The 22,258-nt window shown below is 45.7% G+C and overlaps 1 protein-coding gene across 3 annotated transcripts in view; it reads right to left on the minus strand.

Moving 5' to 3' along the window:
* Positions 1-18,030, minus strand: part of SLC16A7 (solute carrier family 16 member 7) — a 105,363-nt gene extending 87,333 nt beyond the window's left edge. Inside the window, exon 1 of one of the 3 annotated variants that reach the window (XM_081022370.1) lies at positions 17,653-18,030. The gene's annotated coding sequence lies outside the window, so the exon portion shown is untranslated. Of the gene's footprint in view, positions 1-13,100; positions 13,317-17,652 lie in introns of those variants that run through there. The other 2 variants (XM_081022371.1, XM_081022372.1) reach the window with 2 other exon arrangements.
* Positions 18,031-22,258: the final 4,228 nt, after the last annotated feature.

Genomic DNA, 22,258 nt, shown 5'->3' on the forward strand with positions numbered 1-22,258 from the left:
GACAGGCGATAGTCAATAAGAAGGGAGTTTCAATCAACCAATCAGAAAGAATTCAGTGCAGGCTACGGTGTAAGTCCTGGACTAAACTCACAGGTGGGTGAGAAATAAAACAGAAAGACAGACAGACAGAGACAGTCATGAAACAGAAATCTTGGAATATATGTATCTCGTTCAGAGTGTCTTCTATATACAGTGGTACCTCGGGTTACATATGCTTCAGGTTACAGACTCCGCTAACCCAGAAATAGTACCTCGGGTTGAGAACTTTGCTTCAGGATAAGAACAGAAATTGTGCTCCGGGGGTGCGGCGGCAGCAGGAGGCCCCATAGGCTAAAGTGGTGCTTCAGGTTAAGAACAGTTTCAGGTTAAGAACGGACCTCCGGAATGAATTAAGTACTTAACCTGAGGTACCACTGTATTGATATCTCTTTTTAGTGGTGTCTCCACTAACCTGTTGCTCAGTGGAATCTGCTACTGGGTGTGGCCTACTGCAGCTCAGCACTACAAGTCTTCTGAATGCTAGACTTTGAAAATTCAATCAATGAACTGCTTCCGTTCATTCATATTTTTTTTTTAAAAAAAATCTTGATAAAACAAAAAGGTCCCACAGATGAACACAGCAGCAGATCTTAAATTTTGTTTTTGTTTTTTAGAAGACAAAAAAACTTGTAAATTGTTTTTGCGCAATTACTTTCAAAAACCGTAAGCAGCAGGCACCATTTTAAAAGAAGCTTTCCCCGTCTATGACATACATCAGGGGAAATTTCTTCAAAGCTAGTGCCTGATATGATGTGCCCCTACATCATCTAAAAACAAAGAAAGACTTTTTCTTCGTCAGACTTATTGTTTTATTCAGATGAAAAATTGGGGAGATAAAACGGATCAAGCAACTGACTGAATTAAATTTATGGAATTAATCCAACTAAGGGACAATGGAAAAACCAACAATAACCAAGAGAGAGAGAGAGAGCGCACAAAAAATGAAATTCCTGCACAGAGGCAGCATAATGAACATTTTAAACCCCAAAACCTGGATGCATAAAAAGTTATTTGCCTTGACCTATGGCTGAAAAGATCATAAAGAAGGGATAGATATGTTTATCATGGAAGTCTCTTTTTGATGCTAGGGGTTTGTTTGTTGTTTTGTATTATAATTTGGATCTGATTTGAGATTTATGGGAGTTTCCATTGCAACGCCTCAGACTATTTGCAGATGTCATGCTCCCTATTAATCACCAAACAGTAATTTATCTAACTGATAAACCACAGTTTGGCAATCAAACACAAAAGCACAATCTCTTATCTAGCCCTTATCCACTATGCTACTACACTAGCCAGGCATTTGCTGGAACTGACTCCAAGTGAGAACCATATGAAGTAAGCTATTTGAAAATTTTCTCTTCTCAGGGTTGTAGGGTCAAGCCCCAAGCTGGGCAAAAACATTCCTGCATTGCAGGGGGCTGGACTAGATGACCCTTGTGGACCCTTCCAACTCTACAATTCTATTCTACTACCAAGGTGCATTTGTTTTGTCTCCTTGCCTCCACTTTTGTCCCTTTATGCTTCTAAGAAAAGTCATGCCAGCAGACATGTTCCCTGACACAAAGGCTCACTCATCCTTAGGCTGCAGGGAGAGACAAAGACATTTGAAATAAGCCCGTTTCTCTTCTGGATAGTGAACAGTTTCTGGGGGCTTCCTTCCAGCCAAGGAAGTAGACAGTCCATTTCTCCCCACAGCAGGATCCAAATAAACACTGTTGCAGGTGAGGAAACAAATAGATGGATTCTCTCCTGGCAGAGTCAAAAGAGCAAAACTGTGTCACCCCTGGTGGTAAGAGTTCAACCAAACACAAGAAGTTCCGTCCTCAGCAGGGCTCATCTCAAGAATTCAAGTCCACCCTTTTAGCAAAACAAATACAAACAGTTCCTTTCTCTGGAAGTTGTTAGAGGCGGGAGGAAGGGGAAGCCACAAAAGGTTAATGAACTTGGCAGGAGTCAACTAACACAATTGAAATTACCCACTGAAGCAGTAAGAATTGTGAAACCAAGAATCCCAGCTGGCTAGTTCCAGAAAACAAGAGTTCTCTTACATCTGAAGAACTACTTGTGGGAAATCCACCCATCCCATCATTTGATCTTGCACAAGGCTTTGTATAGTTTTAACCCTGGAAATAAGGCAGGGTCCCTTCTCCTATTTCTGTGTTAACTGTCGCAGAAATGATAAGTATGGATATGGTTCAGCATTCCTCCTCCTGTTCTTTTTCTGTTTACTTAATATTGGTCTCCCTACAACAGGCCCCTTCAGAAGACTGAAAAGGAGAGTTTGGGGCCATGCTTGTTTTGTGCAATTTAAATCCAGTGAGCATAATCCAACAGAAAGCTCAATTCCTGTTCATAGGACAACCCACAAAGTGTCCTCGAAAACAGGCGGTATGTTCCAAGGGATGCATCACATTTAAGCCCTAACACTATTGAACTAGTTCTCCCATGTCTACACCAGAAGTAAGAAGACTTTACGCTTACTGTTCCTACTTTGCTGTTATTATTACTAGGACTGGGCAATATCTGGTTTTCAACACTGTAATAGATCACCAGCTAAATATCGTGATATACTGACATATCATGATGTCTCAAATAAGGATGAAGCTATGTAGAGGTATTGGTTGGCTGCATGGTTTTTCCCGCATTGTGATTTTTACCAGCGGCTGCTCTTTGTGATTCACTGCCGCCTGCAATGAGACAGGTGAGAACTGAAATGGCAGAGTTAACAGGGGCTGCAGGAATTGAGAGAAGCATTGGCTGGCTTCATGGTTTTCCCCATGTTGTGATTTTTGCATAGCACACAAACACAAACACACACATACACACAGACACATCATGATTCATAATATATTGCCAGGTCAAAAATTATGAAACTGATATCACAATATAGTCTTCAAACTGGTTTTAGATAATATATCAGTTGCACAAAACCTTTGCCGTAATTATTACTAATATCGTTTTTATTTGTTATTGTTACTCCATGCTTGGTACAACAGTAAGACTAAATTATTCTGAACCTAGGATCTGGAGGACCAGTACCAAATGATGTCCAACAGCCCTGAACCCAAAACACCACTCCTGGTCTTTCCAAGCTCTCTATCAGCTGTATAATTTGGGGCAGGGCAGTCATTTTGTTGCTGCTATTGTTAAAAAGCTGGGAAATAGAAACCCTTACCAATCCGCAGCAAGTCACCCAGGGATATATCAATAATGTTACCCTCTGTCCAACTCTGTTTTATGTACAACTGTGTTCTTCTATGTGTGCACACACCGATAAATTCTCCTTTTTTTACCACTAAGTAAGATTACAGACAGGGCAAAAACCTCCATCTCCTCACACAAACATTTACTTAGCTGATTTCCCCCTGTAAAACATTCAATGTGTAAACTTTTAAAGGGGTAAAAGGATTAAAAAGAAAATCGCTGAATATTTGGCCAGTGGTTCTTCCAGTGGTGTTGCTGAAATGTTGCTAGAGTATTAAGCAAGGCTTTGGAGCTGCAATAGATCCTGGGTTCACCTTCTGCCGATAACTTGTCTCCTGTTAGTCAACTTAAGAGCTCCAGACTGTGCTTTAAGGATTCCCACATGAATCAGCTGATGATATTTCCCAACACTGCAAATATTTCCAATAAGCCTCCTTTACCAGAAATGGTACAAAGAACATTTCTTTATTACTTAATAGAAAACTAGGAGTAATATTCCCCTTCAGTACCACAATCCATACCCAGAAGCAATTCCCACTGAGTTCAATTACACCCAGGTAAATGTGCACAGGATACTAGCCCTCAGGTGCGATCTGAGTCAGGCTTAATTTGAAAGAAAGTTCCTTGGAAACCAGCCATGATGGCAAGGTTCCACCTACATTGTCACAGGCTCTGAATAGTTGCTGCAAATTACAGGATGTCAGAATGCTGTTTCCCACAGAGTGCATGTTTCCCACAGCAATCTAGTTGGCCACTGTGAGAACATGGTGCTAAACTAGGAGGGCCTTTGGCCTGCTACAGCAGCCTCATCTTATTATGTCCAACCCTTTATGGGGCTGTGGGTGAAATACATACCCTCCAACATTTCTCTGATGAAAATAGGGACGTCTCATTCCACAATGATAATTTTACTATTTATACCCAGCTTACTGGGTTGCCCAACCACTCTGGGCAGCTTTCAACATACAGTGGTACCTCGGGTTACAGACGCTTCAGGTTACAGATGCTTCAGGTTACAGACTCTGCTAACCCAGAAACAGTACCTCGGGTTAAGAGCTTTGCTTCAGGATGAGAACAGAAATCATGCAGCAGCGTTGCAGCGGGAGGCCCCATTAGCTAAAGTGGTGCTTCAGGTTAAGAACAGTTTCAGATTAAGAAAAGACCTCCAGAACGAATTAAGTTCTTAACCTGAGGTACCACTGTATATAAAAACATAATAAAACATTATTATTTTTAAAAAAGCCTCCCCTATACAGGATTGCCTTCGGACAGCTTGGGGGTTGGATAACTCCATACCCTCCAACATTTCCCAATGAAAATAGGGACAGCCTAAGGAAAAGTGAGACATTCCAGGATCAAATCATAAACTGAGATGGCTTCTCTAAATCGGGGACGTCCCTGGAAAATAGGGACACTTGGGCGGTCTGGAAATATCTCTGCTCTCATAGTAGTGGAGACTCTAAAATACGGCAATGAGTAGTTTAGGTGGCCTTCTTCTTTAGCATGTTAACTATTTTAGTGTGACAGTTATTTTTCGGTTCTAATAAGAGCACCAGGTGTGGAGCAGGTACAGTTGCGGCTACAAAGGAACCATCGGGAGCTTACAGTGAACGATGCTGGGAGCCTTGCTGGGCTTGACTGCATTAAGGAGTTCCTCATAAGGGACGCAAGCGCAGCTGAGAAGCAGTTTGGTTTTAAACCACTTCCTCAAATCGCAGATGTCTGCAGAGGGCGGAAACGTATCACACAGAGGAGATGGTTTCAAGGCAAACCACTTCCTCCAAACTGACTTGACAAGGAATCCCTGTAAACAGCTGATTGGCAGTTACAGCAAGCCCCTCTGAAGGCATGCCCTTTGAAAGCTGTGCCATCAAGAGGTTACTGTGACCACCGATCAGGGGTTACGTCAACCTCCTTCTGAGCTTTAACAAGTGTCAATCACCGGAAATCATTATGACATCAGGTAGGACTTGCCAATCAGAAGATCGGCAGTTCGAATCCCCGCAACGGGGTGAACTCCCGTTGCTCAGTCTCTGCTCCTGCCAACCTAGCAGTTCGAAAGCACGTCAAAGTGTAAGTAGATAAATAGGTACCGCTCTGGCAGGAAGGTAAACAGCGTTTCCGTGTGCTGCTCTGGTTCACCAGAAGCAGCTTAGTCATGCTGGCCACTTGACCCGGAAGCTGTATGCCGGCTCCCTCGGCCAATAAAGCGAGATGAGCGCTGCAACCCCAGAGTCGGTCACGACTGGACCTAATGGTCAGGGGTCCCTTTACCTTTACCTAGCTGACATGGGAGGGTGGAAAAAATAGGGACCCTATTCCCCACCTGTCTTGCAGCTTTGGTCCAGTTGCTCTAGGAGAGGGTTTTTGAACGCAATGAATTAGACAACTTTTTTTTAAAAAAAAAAATCTTTTGTTTCACTTTCCCTCCCTATTTGTGCTCAGCATTCATCCTTACCTTGTGCAAGGGATGTTCTTGCCATTCCCTATTGTCTTTCTCCTTTCATAAGTTTCTGCTCTCCCCCTCCCCACCCCCTTCATTAATGTGCTCATTCATTCGTTCATTCTTTCATTCAGGTTGACAGTGGAGTGAAATGGCTAGTGCCACCATTTCTAAAGTGCTAAGAGTCAGCTTTTAGACAACTTCCTAAGGGACTGGCAGAAGGAACAGAGGAAGGGAAACGAGGACAGGAAATCAACTAGGATACAAGCTGTGCTGTGTTCATTTGCATGGAACAGAGTGACACCCGAACTGATTTATGGCAACAATTAGAATAATAATAGATACCTCCTATTTGACCTTTTTTCATAAATGAAGTTCAAAATACTTTATGAGAAGAGATTAATATTATATGGGGGAGAAAACGGCCGTAAGAAACTTGTGATGAGCAGAGCAAAGTACCCAGCCCATTAGAAAGACGGGGTGAATAAGGAATATGTCGCCTGCATTTATCCTGTGGATTCATCTCTAGGACTAACAACAATTTCAAATGCACTCATCAAACAAAATGCAGAATCCTATTGTTTAGCTGTTTAGTGAATAAATTTGCAGCATTTTAGATAGACACAAAGTGAAAATATATGCACCATATAACGTTACATATATTTCAGTATTGTTAGCTACAGAAATGCATCCAAGCTTTCTCACTTACTCCACTTGTTAGCAGCACACACACAAATTATCCCCAGTAGATATTTAACTTAAATCTGACCAAGAAACTATTAGATATATTTGTATTAAATAAATGCATTAAAAGCCTTAAACAATTGCTTCTGGCAAATTATTTTGCAGGCCAATCGCAGTAAGCTTGAGGTTGCTGAGGTAGGGGCATAGGAAGCAATAAACAACATTGCAATCTTTGGGGGAGATCAAACAGGCTACTTTATTGATTACAGATGTAAGGAGGCTTTCGCTTTAGCACTGGATATGCCATCTTGGTTGATGGCTGATTATTTCCATCAGGGTCAATCCTGGGTTAAGGATCCCCATATGGTGCACATCAAATACGGGTGACCCCTCCAGGATGCCAGCTGGGAAGTTCCATGGCCCGTTAGCCCCTTTCTGTGCATATGGACAGAATCCTCCTCCTTGGACTCCATAACCATGATGCCCTGATACTTTAATCCTGAGGAGAGGGGGGCATAGCTCCTTCACGTATCCCTAATTAGACGAAGGATGCAACCCAATGCCTTTTCCCACTAAGAAGTTGTGACAATTGCTGCGAGGCAGGGAAAACCTCTAAACAGGCCCATTTGGTCTGCAGGCAAATTCCTCCCTGGCCACGAATATGGCAACCAAGTCACTCCTCAACAAGGTCATAAACACATACACCACCTGCTTACCTTCAAGTGGAGCCAAATTTATAGAGAGTGCGAGGATGGGATGCTCAATGGGGATTCCTGGAAGGTGATGCAGCTGGCTTTTATAATTTGGAGACATGGATCTGGGTGGAAACAGACTTTCCCAGGTCCATCTCCAAATTCCCACTCCACTGGCCTCTGATTGGTCAATTTAATGTCAAAAGAGGTAGGGGAGTCCTGTCACTCCCCACCACCAACCGGGGCTGATGACATTGGCCAGCCAATAGCATGGGAAGCTTTTCTCACCCTCGCCCATAAGTTGTCCACAGCTGTACAAGGCGGCAACTACTGCCGCTGTCAAGAATGATATTTCTGTTTTCTATTACTATTCCAAAACATACAAATATATCAGTAACCCTCAAAACCTATGGGTATCTTCCTCTTCTCCTCCTCCTCTTCCTCCTCCTCCTCCCAGACTATTAGAACTTACAATATGAAGATAAATTTGTACCTAGAAATTACGCTTGTAAGCAACAGTTCAAATAGCAGCTTCTACTTTCTCAAACAGGTTCAACGGGGAAACAATTCATTTCTTGTTCACTGTGATTCCTGACATCACTTGAACAACACCGAAAGAACGGCCAAAAGTACATGCTGTTTTACCAGTCATACCAGACTGGAACTCAGCTACAGAGTTCAGCTTGGTGCTGTCAGACTAACTAAACATCCCCATAAATCTTTCAATTAGATAAGTACTAAAAAATGGTCAAAACATTGTTTTTAAAAAACAAACATGGTGGACATAAAGCGCAAAGGGCAAATGAAGTAGGAAAATACAGTGGTACCTCGGGTTACATACGCTTCAGGTTACAGACTTCACTAACCCAGAAATAGTACCTCAGATTAAGAACTTTGCTTCAGGATGAGAACAGAAATTGCATGGTGGCAGCGCGGCGGCAGCAGGAGGCCCCATTAGCTAAAATGGTGCTTCAGGTTAAGAACAGTCTCAGGTTAAGAACGGACCTCCGGAACAAATTAAGTACTTAACCCGAGGTACCACTGTACACGCAAAAGCAGTGCACCAAAAGATAACTAATGGAGGCCAAATTATTATGAAGTTTTAAGATGTTTGATGCAACATACTCTGTCCTTTCTGCTACCTACATGCTGCGCAACAGAGGGTGGGTGATCATGGCTAGCTTCTTGGAAATGCTCAAGTATGCTGAACCATTGACCAAATGAGGTTCAGTCAGATGCATTCAGGTCGGGCAATTCTATTCCTAAAGTGCAGTACCCAGCATGGTGACCTTTTTTGGGTGGCAGTAATAAGAAAAGGTCAGGAATGCATACTTGGTTGGTAACCTGCAGCAGCATTTTTAGCTAGATAAATAGGAAAGAGTTTGCAGGGAAACAGAGCCTTTATGAAGAGTGATTTTTGTCTAAACTGCAAAAACAATTGGCTGGATGTGGTGACCTGAAAGGTTAACAAGGCAGCTCAACAAGAACAACCCAAGGGATCCAATTCACACAACAGGATAGGGGGGTGGGAGCAGACAGAGAAGGTCTAATATTCTTCACATTCCTCTTGCCAGTATTAACCTCGTTGAAGAAAGAAGGAAATGTCAAACTTAGGACCAATATCAAAAACCAGACCAAGGTTTTAGAACTAAAAGATTTGTTCCCAATTTCAAGCAGGATGCCTACAGGTGTACAAAGCATTGTCTGCTTATCAATTTCTTTAGACCTTTCACTGAGCTTGATGCTGTTTGATAATTCCAAATTCCACTAAACGTTAGTGTTCAGATTTAGAAGTTGGTGTCTTCCCCTCCTTTGGGCTCCTATGTGGTCTGGCAGAAAATCGTTGGACATAAACATTACTCTTTCTGCTTCAAAGATTTTTTGAAACGAGAACACGGCCATAGGTAACAGTAAACTATAGGTAACATGGGGGGGGGGAGCTTTTAAAAATAATCACAATAATCTCAGAACAGAAACTTTGGACTACAATGTGCCCTCGCCCCAAAGTTAATGCGAGACATTTGAGTCTTACATTGTTGACTGCCTGCCTGCCAGCACTTAGAAGAAGAAGAAGAGTTTGGATTTGATATCCCACCTTTCACTCCCCTTCAGGAGTCTCAAAGCGGCTAACATTCTCCTTTCCCTTCCTCCCCCACAACAAACACTCTGTGAGGTGAGTGGGGCTGAGAGACTTCAGAGAAGTGTGACTGGCCCAAGGTCACCCAGCAGCTGCATGTGGAGGAGCGGAGACGCCACTACACCACACTGGCTCTCTTGACATTAAAAGAAGTTTCTAAGCGGCCGCTAAGGTCTTATGCAATTCATGTTGCTATAAACAGTCACCTGAAATAAATTTAAAATCTACCATTGTGGAAAAGCAGATATTACTCTCTCGATCTGCCTAATGCTTTGTTGTGCATGTTTCTGTCCATCCAATTTGCATGGCACTTTATCACGAGGCAATATTTTCACAAGCAAAACTGTTAAGAGCCCCCTGCTGCAGAAAATCTCTGGAGTAGAAGTACTTTGCGGTCAAGCGTGCAATGACAACAGCTGATGACAATATGCAGTCCTCTAACACTTTTATCTCCCCAGCTCACAATCCTGATCTTCGTCCACTTTCCTGAACAAACCACGAAGACTTACTCTCAAGCAAGCATGCACGGGTTCAAACCGCATGCCTCACCATACAGCTCCATTCCTTTCTAACCAACAAGTCAGAAGAAAAACGGTCTTCAGCACACTGCGTTCAATGAAATCAAGCACTTTTTTGAGTACTAAAGCAACACGTTCTTGCCTGCATCTCCACTTATGTGCAGAGCTTTTTACAGCCATGGCACAAAAGTGAACTTCTAACTGCACCTGCAGGGCACGAGATCAGGCTGATGGTTTAGGGAATATTAAGGAGCTTTCTGAGCACACCTGGGCTTTGCACCTTGGTTTGCGCAGGAAGCAGAGCTCATAGTTATTCCCGACAAGTTCACTGTCATCCCTACCTAATGCGCACATATTACATCTCGTATGTATTTTTTAACCTTATCATCATCGGTATTCCTTGCTTCTGTACTATATGAGAAATTGCAGTTCCATATTGAATTGTAACTGGAAATCTGGCACATACGGATGCGTGTTGCTTGCTTTGTTGTGTAGAAACTTAACTTTGAGATACAAGAAGGCCATCATGCAGTTTGTCTGCTCTTTGTGGGATGTAGCAGCTGCTCTCAAGAAGACAGCCAAGCAGTAAATCTATTTGACCAACCACCCTGTACACCACTGCACACACCACTGCCTCGCTGCTTGGCCTCACGCTTCTATTGAGAAAACACACTGCACCACTGATGTGTGAGCGCCATCCCCTTTGCTATCCCAGCTGTTCTTGAATGATAGCATGAAAGAGCTTTGCCTCCTGAGTGTCAAAACTCTGACCTTACATGCTCCAAGTAACATACAGGCTTCTTCAAGTGCCAAACAAGCCTCCTATGCTAAGACTCCCTTTTAGCAGGCTCTGTTGCTTCGTTAAGCCACAGCAGTTACCTGCACTTCAGACTGCACCAGAAAATTCAGTGATAGGGAAATACATCCAATTCTTTCGCCAGTCCTCCACTGACTAACCACTAGGGATGGAGGAAAAGTTCAAATTTGTTTGCATTTTAACGAAAAACTACTTATTCCACATCTCTCAAACCAACATGCAAACCAAATCCCAGCTATGCTTTGAAATTCACACTTTTCTGAAATTTGCGATGTAGTTCTCCAACCAAACACTTGTGCACAAAAATGAATATATTAGGATGGAAAGCACAAGGGAATGCAAGTACAGTGGTAACTCAGGTTAAGAACTTAATTCATTCTGGAGGTCTGTACTTAACCTGAAACTGTTCTTAACCTGAGGCACCACTTTAGCTAATGGGGCCTCCTGCTGCTGCCGCGCTGTTGCCACACGATTTCTGTTCTCATCCTGAAGCAAAGTTCTTAACCCGAGGTACTATTTCTAGGTTAGCGGAGTCTGTAACCTGAAGTTTCTGTAACTTGAAGCATCTGTAACCCGAGGTACTACTGTATTAGTGAAAATAACCGTTCGAAATGCATTGCGTTAGCGGAAATTGCTTGCAAAAATGGGCATATTAGTCAAAGCTGCACACAAAAAAATGCGTTTATAAGGAGAAATTCACACTGAAATGCAGGAAAAAAATTGTGATTTTTTAAAAAAGCAAATTCTCATGGAATTCTGGATAACTGAATAGTTGTGGGGTGGAGACTGAAAAAGTCAGAGAACTGAAATTGACAGATTCATTCATTTCCGCTAAGCACACAATACTTTGTATCTCCTTACACTAAAACAAAAGAGAAGATTAAGATCGGGGGAAATTAAAACACAGCTGCACAATGAAGTCAAATGTAGGGCAGTATCCAACAAAGTTGTTCCATTAGCACAAGGACTTTGGGTTGCACAACAGAACTTCCCCTTTCTCTTTCCACCCCCCCCCCCATTCTCCAAAATCTGTTGGGGGAGATTCTCTGAACCCTCTGCACCAGATCTGAGGAGGGTAGAAGGGAACACAGGGACGGGTGAGGGGGTGAAGCAGTCATTGTGCTAGCAGAACTACTTTGTTTGATACCACCCACAGAATTCAGGTCAGAACCATAGCTTCTGATGAGGCAGATGTATTTCTACAGCAAGCCCAGGAACTGCTTTAGTTAGTGTAGTTCCTTTTACTTAATGAAAATATATGGGAGGTGGACATAAAGCAGCGTGGGGGGTGGGGTGGTTCCACATGCCATAGGGCAGTAAACTGTCACTCCCTCTGTACACTGGAGGCCTTCTAGCTGTTGGAATGAAGCCTACGATAGCCCTATCTGTGCTTATCGATTTTGAATTGCTAAAGCCACTCTAGACGACGTAATTTGCCAGCTATAATACTGCATTCCCCTCTTTGCCTAATCTTGGAATGGAACGTTCTGGTTTGCCTTCAAATACGTATACATTTCTTATCTTCTTCTTTCTTATCCCTCGACTAAATATTTAGTAGCCCTCTGTAAGACTCCGCACCACCAGTTTTTACTGGAAAGGAGCAATCTCTGGGGACACTGTGTGTCTTTGACACACGTTCCTCTTCCTCTGGAAAATGAGAAGAAAAAGAGGAAAGGGGCAGAGAGGAAAGATGAACGTAACATAAGGTGGAGGAGATACAAGACAGACAAGAGGATGGGATAAGCAATGGCCCCCTCAACAGCCGCAAATGCTCATTTCAAAGTCTACACTCAGGTATAGTTTGCCTAGCTGCTTAACCCAACATAAGCCTGCTATGGCCTACTATAAAATAAGATGAGCTTCACAGGAAAGCCCCTATGATACAAAGCTTATCTTTCAGGAACAGAGATAATAAAGTCAGGAGAAGAAAAAGACAACACCGTACAATTGCCGTTGCAGAACAATAAAGCAATGGTGAGAGGACTGACAAGAGCCTCAGAAACAGAAGCACAAATGTTACTTTTCAAAATATTGATTTCTCAGCTAGAATACTTGCTCTCATGTACACACAATAGCCATTTGTGGCACATTGAGAGTCTAAAGCAAAAAGGAAAAACTGTTTCCCTTCCATATATAAACATTTTTCTATATGATCCCCTGAAAGTGATTCTTACTTGCCTCAATGGTTGGCCAAGTAGCCTCCTATTATAAGCAGTTTATCTCATCACATTACAATTCCTACAATTCCACTGATATTACATATTTGATCTCTTCCTCCTGGGGTGTGGTGTGCCCACCAGTACATGCTTGTGCATGTAAATGGGAGCCTTAAAAAGGGATATTAAAACATAGTCACTCAGAGGTAAATATCACTGACTTCAATGGAATTTACTTTCACATGCATGTTGTTAGGACTGAAATCCTAGTGTCCAAAACACACACATGGCTGTGCTTTATCAATATCACACACCAGCTATTCTCTACAATTTGCCACATTTGAAACTGCACCCAAAACTAAGAGCTAAAATTTGACTGGATCAATGCTGCTCAACACAACACATACCTTCTCCTTCAGTTCCGGAATGAGAACTTGCAGGAACACATGCAAACATAATGGAACAGGTAAAATGTGAGAATGTCCACCCCCACCCCATTCTTACTTTAACCTTCCGTTAGTACCTTAGGCAACTGTCAGCATTTGGCTTCTTGCTAAAGCTCCGTTTCTTGTGAGCTTACAACTGTAGCCTGCGAGTTTTCAAACTGTTGGGCAGAGAGCCCAAGTGCACTTGCATAAGAGTTTAGGTGCAGCCTTTGGCGACAACCCAAAAGGTCTTTTGCTTGAGAGAACTATATCATTTTAGACTCCTGGTTATTTCCCTGGGACTGTTGCATCCCAGGACACAACATGGATTAGAAAAAAAGATTGTACATGAATAGCACAGCACTGGCACTGAAAGCTCAGATCCTCTCTCTTTTTGTTTTTAAGGGCAAGGTAGACAGCAATTCACTAACAGAAAAGATTTGTCATTTATGGACATTGTGACTTATGTATGTAGGTGTGGGTTTTTTGTGTCTTTTTAAATTGATTTTTTAAAAAAAAATGTATAAACTGCTTAAGATTCGTCTAACACAAATAGCATGCTAAATAACCAATTTGTACAGTGGTACTTCAGGTTAAGTACTTAATTTGTTCCGGAGGTCCGTACTTAACCTGAAACTGTTCTTAACCTGAAGCACCACTTTAGCTAATGGGGCCTCCTCCTCCTGCTGCTGTGCTGCCGGAGAATGATTTCTGTTCTCATCCTGAAGCAAAGTTCTTAACCTGAAGCACTATTTCTGGGTTAGCCGAGTCTGTAACCTGAAGCGTATGTAACCTGAAGCATATGTAACCCGAGGTACCACTGTATATTAATCACTGTGAAGCAAAAGTCTGCAATGGCACATTCTTCTCCCCACATTTGAGTGCCTCTCTGCAAGTCTGTTTTGAAATGCAGGGCTCAGAAAACCACAGGAAGCTCCAGGTGTGTGGACATCTATGCTGAACCCATGATGCTCTACCTATTGTTGCACTGTAGTAGTAGCAGTAGCAGGGGGGCCAAAATTGCACTGGCTGTGGAGGCCACTGCATACATGGTTGTAAGACTGCGGAACTTGACTCCCCATCCCCCAACAAGCTTTTCTTGTCATTTTCTCTACTGAAATGCATGACAAATGTGACAAGTCTCATTTTTAAGGGTGTTTTCTATTCATTACCTTTATCATATGAAGCCTTCATGGATCACTGGACCATCTAGCCTAGTATGAGCTACTTTGTCTGGTGACAAGGGTCACAGCCAGAGTTTGTTCACAAGTTTGCCAAATGGAGTTATTTAACAAGAGATGCCCTTGATTGTTAACTTGAGGGCTGCCATTCTTCTGTGTGAAACAAAATAACTGCAACAAATTCAGATTTTTCTTTTAGAAGATCAGCCGACCTTTACCAAACAAAAAAAGCCTGGATCACCTGTGTGTCTCCAATGTTAACTATATCTTCCTTTTGTATTTTACTGTGCATGGTTATGGTGCATTGTATGGTTTTATTTCTGATAAAGTTCAAGGGACGTCAGGACCATTCAGCCCTTGAGGGCACCATCTTGACTTGTGGTGCCCAAGGAATCAGGTGAGATTCATCAGCAGGTTTCACTAGAGGGTCTACTACAGGCAGAGCCAGACCAACTATTAGACAGTGTGAGGAAGCTGCCTCAGGAGGCAAATGCTGGGATGCTGCAGCAAGATGTTAAGAGGAAAGAGCTCCATGTGATCTGCCTTGTGCCCCTAAGCTAGCCTGTTGTCTCAGGTTCAGCAACGGAGGCTGTCCATCACCAGTGCTGAAGATGCAATAGCCAACCTGGCTCACCTTGGTGCTAAGAATGGGAATGGCTTCTTGTCCTCTGCCTCAGGCAGCAAGATGACTTGAGACTCTTCTGACTACAGGGCTAGGGAACCTATGGCCCTGCAGATGTCACTGGACTCCAGCTCCCATCAACCCCAGCCAGTATGACCAATGGCCAGGAATGATGGAGACTGGAGTCTAACGGCATCTTAAGGGTCACAGGTTCCCCACCATTGATGCACCGCTTATTGGCCATGGGTCCCGTTGTAAAACAATGCAATTCAGATGGTTTTGAGAAAACATTTTCTGTTCTAAATACCACTTCTATGTTGCTGTTTTTTTAAAGCCTCAGAAACCACTCTGGTTAAATAAACGATTTCCTTATCAACAGCTCTTATATTAAGGTTGTGTGTTTAAGTTTGAGGAAAGGAAAAAGTGAAGTTGAAATGGAACTGGCTAAACTGGTTTGGTTAAATATTTCTATATTCATGGCAAGATTGACCGCTCCCCCACCCACTCAGTTCAGCCCAACTACTATATGATGCAATGCTTGTTTTTCATACTTTTGGAACAAAGCACTTCATGCACCTAGAAGTAGGCTCTAGTCCTGGAAAGCTTAAGTAACAACAAATGTATCACGTTTTTAAGGTGCCCTTAGATTCTTACTGGAGTCGACTCCTAAGGCCACCACTATTCAGAGCCTCACATATAAGTCCCAGCAGCAAAGCCACTATGCTGACGGTCCCCTATAAGCCAATGACCTTTGCAAATGAAATGAATTGAGGATCACACGTCCATGACAAAACCACCATCCTACATTAGATTCCTCCTTTACTGCCTGATCTATTTACTCAGAAGGAAGCCCCCTCCAGACCCGTGGAGCCGATTCCCCCCCCCCCCCGCAAAAAAAACGTGCACACGATTTCTTTGGACAGCTCCGGAGCTCCGCAGGCGGCGCGAAACGGAAACCGCCCGGCAAGGTCAAGCTGCCCTGCGGAGGCGCCAGGAATGAATGAGGAGGCTGCATCTGCGAGGAGCCTGGCGTGCCCTTCTCCGGCGTGCGGGCCGACGGCGGTGCCAGCGGCTGCTGCGCCGCGCTCCACGTGGCCTGGCGCCTGCCAGAGCCAACCGGCTGCAGCTTGCCGGCCAAGCCCCCCTCTCTCGTGACGTCGGCATCCCTCCCTTCGCCGACGGATCGAGTTCTCGCTTCCTTCATCCCCTCGCAAGCCTTGCTGGCCGCCGCGCGCCTCCCATTGGCCGCCGCCGAGGTGGGGCCTTGGAAACCAGGAGACGCGCTGCGCAAAGGCAGGCCATCCACGCGCGCCTCTGACGCGCCGCCTCCCCGCCCATCGCGAAGAGCATCATCCGGCTCCAGGCGCCTGACCCTTGGAGGATTTGACTACCAAGAAGCGGGGGGGGGGGGGGGTAGAGAAAGAAAAGCCAGCCCCACGCAGACCTGCCTGCCCAGAAATACACCGCCTGATCCTAGCCACCCCGAGTCCCCTCGCGGCGCGGAGGCGGAGGCAAGGGCCGCGCTGGGCAAGGAGCTCCAGAAGGAGACCCGCGCGCACACGCGAGCGACGCCGTCGCCGCCTTAGCCACCTCCTCCTGCTGCGGCAGCGCAGACACAAAGGCGCACCAGCGACATAGCGGCACGCGTTCTGCCTGCCTACCCACCCACCCACCACTCTTGCAAGCCATTGTGCCCGGCCCAGGCAAGCAGCGCCTTCCTTCTCCACCGTGCCACCCACTCCCCCATTCAAAATGGCTCCTTTGGGTGTGGGGGGGGGGGAGAGAGAGAGAGAAAGAAGAGCCCCTCTCCGAAAAGCAGCAGAGCTGCAGGCGTACGTTTCCCGCTAGCTAAAGGACTAGACTGGAACCGGGGAGCAACGTGATGGGGGGGGGGGAGAGGAGGGGGGAGCGGTTGTGATCGGGCGCGCACACGCAACGTGGTGCAGGGGTGCCAACTTGAATTAAATGTTGGGGGCGCTCAGGTGAGCCCCAGGCCACATGACGACGCAGCGCGCGCGCGCGCACCATGGCAATACCCATCCACTTTGGGAGCGGCCCCTCCAATAAATTATGTTGGCTCCTATGTTTTTGGGTGGGGGGCTTACGTGGAAGCGTGGGAGTGGCTCTAAGGGGTGTATGGTGGTTTGGATGGGCATCTGTCACTTGGGTCTACGTGGGTGAGTGCCATTGCGCGCTCTCCACGGGGTACATCTCTGGAGGTCACTGATCGGACGGGGGCAGGCAGGGAGGCGAGCTCCGACCGCGCTCCACAGCCATCCTTCTCATCCACGGGGGTGGGGGGTGGGACACAGTGTTCTGCTTGCAACTCCCCGCTGCTCCTTTGGCGGCGGCCGCCGTTCATAGTGTGGGTCTCCCGCCCACCCCGCACCCCTCGCGCCTGCTCTGCCCGCTTCCCCCGTGTGTGATGCATCATCCACAGTGTGAGCTCGGACTTGGGCGCCTCGCATCCCAAAGCCAACGCGATCGCGGCGGCGGCAGCAGCAGCAGCAGACCAGGCGCTCTTCTCGTTGCTTAAGCGACACCATTCCGACACAGTTAGCAACACACTCGGGCGGCAGAAGCGGGGACATTCAAACACGAAGCGGCGGAGACAATGGGGCTGGAACAGACGGCGGCCCCCTTCTGCCTAGAAACCCGGCCGCCCTGCCCATCTATTTTGTTAATTAAAAAAAAAAAAAAAGATGAACTGGATGGCTCCGTTTTACGTTACCTGGCTTGGTCTCTCTCTCTGTGTGTGTCTAGTTTGGGTGGGCTGGTCCTAATCTTCCAGCCGCCGCCGCCGCCGGTTCCTGCTCACTGCCACTGGCTGAATGGGGCGATATTTATTTATTTCTCCATGACGTGGCCTGCAGAGGCCGCCGCCGCCGCGAAAGAAAAGAGGCGGCACGAAAGACGCGGGGCCTTTTGTGCGCCGCGGCCGCCTCGGGCTGGAGTCGCTGGGAGGCCGCGCGCGGAAGAAAGAGGAGGAGGAAGAGGCGCGCCGCCGTCCCTCTCCGCCACCTGCCCCTGCCTGCTTTTTGTTGCGCTCCGAGGGGGATTGGTGTCAAGGGCAGCCGGGGAGGCTCGACCGGGAGCCGCTGCTACCGCCGCCGCCCTCGCCGAGTGGGGCGGAGGCTGCCGGGCGGCGGGGAGGCGCCTGCTGCCTGAGTCGCAACATCTCCAAGGCTCCCGGCGGCGGGAGAGGAGAAGAGGCGAGGCGAGGACGCGGCGGGGAAGGCAGGGCCCGGCGGCACGCGAGTGGCCGAGTGGGGCCGAGCCATGAGCGCGCCTAAGGACGCTGAACTGCGCCCTGAAGGGTTTGGGGGTGTTGGGGGGGATACAAATTGCCCCATAACTAGATCAGGATCGTAGGGACAGGATGTGGGGGGCAACCATTTGGCCACGCCCTGGATCCTCGGCCACGCATCCAAGCAGGGGTGATAACTTGAATAAAATACAGTGGTACCTCGCGTGGTTTTTGTCCATGGAGTTTTCTTGGCAGGGAGACTGGAGTGGCTTGCCGGTTCCTGCTCCAGGTGGATCACGTTTGGTCAAAACTCTCCACTATGACCTGTCCATCTTGGGTGGCCCTGCACAGCATAGCTCATAGCTTCTCTGAGTTATTCAAGCCCCTTCGCCACGGCAAGGCAGTGATCCATGAAGGGGCCACCTCATGAGAAGAGAAGACTCCCTGGAAAAGACCCTGATGTTGGGAAAGATGGAGGGCACAAGGAGAAGGGGACGACAGAGGACGAGATGGTTGGAGAGTGTTCTCAAAGCTACCAGCATGAGTTGGACCAAACTGCGGAAGGCAGTGGAAGACAGGAGTGCCTGGCATGCTCTGGTCCATGGGGTCACGAAGAGTCGGACACGGCTAAACGACTAAACACCAACAACCTCGGGTTACATACGCTTCAGGTTACAGACTTCATAACCCAGAAATAGTACCTCGAGTTAAGAAATTTGTTTCAGGATGAGAACAGAAATCGTGCAGCGGCAGTGGGAGGCCCCATTAGCTAAAGTGGTGTCTCAGGTTAAGAACAGTTTCAAGTTAAGAACGGACCTCCAGAACGAATTAAGTTCTTAACCCAAGGTACCACTGTATTGGGGTGGGGCAGGGTTTGCAGGTAAGCCTTTGACTGGACTTAACCGTCCAGGGGACCTTTACCTTTACCTTACCCCACACGGCAGGGCACACCCACCATCTGAATGGTGATGCCCATCAACTTGGGTGAGGGATGCGTGGGCATAGCCAGGATTTATTCTATTTATTTATTTTATTGAATTTATATAGCGCCCTATACCCGGAGGTCTCAGGGTGGTTCACAGAAAAGATCACAATATATACAATTAAAATAAGAACAATAACACACACAAAAAGAGCCACATTTAAAAAGGGTATAGGATGTCAATCAGGTCAACCAAAGGCCTGGTTAAAAAGGAAGGTGTATAATGAAGGCGCCAGATGGACTTCCCTAGGGAGAGCAATCCACAGATGGGGAGCCACTGCAGAGAAGGCCAGTTCTTGTGTTGCCACCCTCCGCACCTCTTGAGGAGGAGACACACGAAGGAGGGTCACAGAAGATGATCTCAGGGTCTGGGTAGGTTCACATGGAAGAGGCAGTCCTTGTAATACAGATATACCTTGTGGTATTGTTAGGGATCAGAACCAAATTATCTGCAATGCGATTGGTCAGTTAAGTATTTTTTTTATTTATTTACTTGATTGCGGGTGGCAGCTGCCTCCCCTGCCCATGGGGGTCCAGCACTCAAATATTTTATGGGGGGCTACCTTGGCCCCCAGAAGTTGGCTTCTGTGCCTCCAAGTGGCATCAGGCGCAACTGACTCGTTGAATGAATCGCCACCACCAGTACAAATTGTAGCAGCTCAGCAGCACCAACCGGTGATGTCCTCTTCTTTCCTCCCTGGAAAACCCCCTTTTTCTGGACACCCAAGTCAGGGAGAGTTGGTTCCATGGTGCTGCCCATGGAGAGATCTACGACAGCCACTCTGGCATCCTTGCTCACTGGCACGGAAAGAGCATCCCACCTCATTCCCTACTACTCCAGCACAACAAATCTGTGTAAACACTCTGCAAGCAAGGCAGGATGAGTGCAGTCGTATAACCACCCCATAAATTAACCAGAACAAAAATCAATAAAGACCAGCAAATCAGGATGAATGCTAAATAAACAGGTGGTCTTGAGGAGCCCTCAGAGCAGTTCTCCCTGTTTTCCCCCTTTATTTTAAACCTATGTGAACTGGAATGTACCTTCTGTTTGAAAATCATTCTCCTTTGCTTTCCACTCACAGTGACACAGTCCCAGCAACACCTGTTAATAGCTGGGAATGCACATTACATGTTGTTGTTGTTGTTTGAGTTGTTACAGGACTCAAAGCAGCTTACAGATAAAAACAAGAATCACTAAAAAAAAAGAAATAAAGAAACAAACAAACCATTTAATAAACAATGAAACATTAATAGAATTGAAACTGTATACATATATAAAATCAGTTTGAAACATACACATAATTACAATCAGCACAGTTCCAGACCTTTCATTTAAAGCAGTCAATTCCCCCAAGTCTGCTGGAAGAAGATCTTCACCTGCTGGCAGAACTACAGCTCCCAGCACCCTTGAAAACTACAGTTATTCTTTGGTGGGGTGCTATAAGCATATGGTGTGTACACAGCCAGAGACTCAGGCTGCAACCCTAGGCACGCTTTCCTGGGAGTAAGCCCCACTGAACAGGACAGAATGTGCTTCCGAGTGAATGTGTGTAGGATTGTGCTGCCAATGACATGGATCCTAAGTTTGTTTACTCAGAAGGAATTCTCCCTGAATTCAATGGGACTTTTGAAGAAGCATGCGCATGATGAAAACCTTCTTGCATTCTGGAGATTACATTTCTGAAAGGTAAACCATACTTGCGAGAATCCACCTAGTAAGGCCTATCGATTTTTCTTATGGTCTAAAAGAGAGAATTATTTCATGCAGACCTTCAAGCAAGATGGTATTGCAGGTATATCAGTTTGGTGCTGGCACCTGACAACTCCGGGATTTGTTTCATACCTGCTATTCCATGTGGCTGATCAGAGTATTAATAGGTCAGCACAGGTAGCCCAGTCTAAATAGGACTGGCCAGGCAACGTGCAAAACTACAGATCTTTGTGTTTCTTTTTCTGCTGCTACTTTCTGCGCTTGCCCAATGCTAAACAAAACTGAGCTGTTTGGATGTAGCACCTGCGCTGATTTAACCCAGTTTGCTTATATAATGATCAGTTAGATACATAGTGATTATTTGAACCTTGTTTTAAGCACTCTTTTATTTACCATTTCTTATTTTGTTATAATCTATGTTGATACAATAAAAATACATAATCCTAGAACTGTAGAGTTGGAAGGGACCACAAGGGTAATCTAGTTTAACCGCCTGCAATGCAAGAATCTTACGCCCAGCATAGGGCTTGAATCCACAACCTTGAGATTAAGAGTCTCATGCTCTACCGACTGAGCAATGGTCTGTTTCATAGCTACATTTAGCCTTCTCTCTTTCTGTATGAGCAACTAGTGTTCTTGCACAGATTTAATGTGCGCATGTCAACCTAACCATGTGAGTTATGTTTGGTCATTGGATTTCCATTATTCTACTGGGATCTGTTCAGAATCAGACCCAATCTGGCCTTTTCCTAGATGCCTGCTGTGCCCTACAGATAGTTATCACCTATTCTCTGTCCCACAGTTAAACTTAATAACCAATATATCTGAGGGAGCGTCTCCACCCCCATTTTTAGCTCCGAGGGCTTTCTGGCGATTCCCTCACTGCGAGGCTACAGGGAACCAGGCAGAAGGCCTTCTCGGTTTTGGCACCCTCCCCATGGAACGCCCTCCCTTCAGATGTCAAGGAAATAAACAACTATCTGACTTTTAGAAGACAGCAGTCCTGTTTAGGGAAGTTTTTAATGTTTGATGTTTTATTGTATTTTTAATATTCTGTTGGAAGCTGCCCAGAGTGGCTGGGGAAACCCAGCCAGATGGGTGGGGTATAAATAATAAATTATTATTATTACTAAATAAGGTTGGGCAACAGGAAGTGTTAAAAGCTCCATCATGGTAGGCGTTCAGGAATCACACTTTCCATGATTTCCAGGGTCTTTTCACACTTCTGTGCATTATTGCAGCAACATTCAGAAATACATGGGAAATATTTACTGTGATTCACTTTGCCTCTGGATCCCACTTCACATGTTTGGGGCGACATCTAGGATCTAAAGGAGGGCTTGTATCTATTGTGCCTGCTATCAGATCTGCCGACGGTCCATGCATTCCGATCT

This window comes from Podarcis pityusensis, assembly GCF_964106645.2.
Source record: "Podarcis pityusensis genome assembly, chromosome: 10".
Taxonomy (NCBI): domain Eukaryota; kingdom Metazoa; phylum Chordata; class Lepidosauria; order Squamata; family Lacertidae; genus Podarcis; species Podarcis pityusensis.